Below are 1107 nucleotides of genomic sequence, written 5' to 3'. Positions count from 1 at the left end.
AAAAAAAAAAAAAAAAAAAAAACCATAAAATAAACACCAAGTAGCATCTACTATATCCCAAAAGAGAGCGCACACTTAAGCACTGAATGTACAAAAGTGACTGGTCACTGCACAAGGAATTCACAATCAGTGTGTGCAGGACAGTAATCAAATGACATTAATGTTTATGAAGACCTTCCATGATTCAGGAGTGATATTACAAGTTTTACTAATTCAACCCCAATTGTCTGAATCTGGAACCTGTTACTGAACATATGAAGGTATAATACATATATGCATATATAGAAAATCATTAAGAATCCAAACGCTTGACATGAAATGTTTTCTGAAGGAAACAGTGTAGAGAATATATCTTATATCTGTATGGACGTGGCAGCTGTCAATAATAAATTTGATGGCCTATGGCTTATGTAGGAAATAGGAGGTGGGACAATGGGGAGGCAGAAAGGATTGGGGACAGAGCAAGGCATGGGGAGATTTGCCCATGGCGCGAGGAGAAGGATGCTGAGCACAGGTCATCAGCCACTTGGAAAAATGTAGATTAGAACAAATGGTTATAATCTAGTCAGAGAATTTATCATCTAGCCTGAGTCTTATTTCTTAGAGCATGGGAGGAAGAACGAGACTTAACTTCTACAAAACAGATTAGCTGAGTGGAAATAAGTCAGAGTGAGTATAGGCAACAACTAGGATTTAAATGTTAGCCAATGTTACATTGAGTTAAGTGTGGAATATCATGTTGCTGAAAATTAAAGATCTAGATAACTTAGGTCCCAAACGGTAGATTGAAAAATTCATTACTACTAAGGAACTCATTCTCCTCAATTTTATCTACAGAAACAGTGTAATCTCAATCAAAATAACAGCTAACTTTTCACAGATTTTGACAAGGTGGTTTCAAAGTTCTGTGGAAAGCAAGGATCTAGAATAGGACAAAGTATACAAAGAAAAACAAGTCTATGAAACTGTCAAGGTCAGCAGGGGGAGACCACTGTGACATGTCAGCAGGAAGAGGTCACTGTGTCATGGTCAGCAGGGGGAGACCACTGTGAGAAGGTCAGCAGGGGGAGGCCACTGTGAGAAGGTCAGCAGGGGGAGGCCACTGTG

The 1107-nt window shown here is 39.1% G+C and overlaps 1 protein-coding gene and 1 long non-coding RNA gene across 4 annotated transcripts in view; both read right to left on the bottom strand.

Moving 5' to 3' along the window:
* Nucleotides 1-1107, bottom strand: part of Ttc28 (tetratricopeptide repeat domain 28) — a 436243-nt gene that overhangs the window by 368196 nt on the left and 66940 nt on the right. The window lies entirely within an intron of this gene.
* LOC116068147 overlaps nucleotides 1-1107 on the bottom strand; it is a 17135-nt gene that overhangs the window by 5311 nt on the left and 10717 nt on the right. The gene's annotated exons all lie outside the window — the stretch shown is intronic.

The sequence above is a fragment of the Mastomys coucha genome, unplaced genomic scaffold (assembly GCF_008632895.1).
Source record: "Mastomys coucha isolate ucsf_1 unplaced genomic scaffold, UCSF_Mcou_1 pScaffold22, whole genome shotgun sequence".
Classification (NCBI taxonomy): Eukaryota; Metazoa; Chordata; class Mammalia; order Rodentia; family Muridae; genus Mastomys; species Mastomys coucha.
Note: the sequence above shows the minus strand (reverse complement) of the source record. Positions and strands in the feature narration are given on the sequence as shown.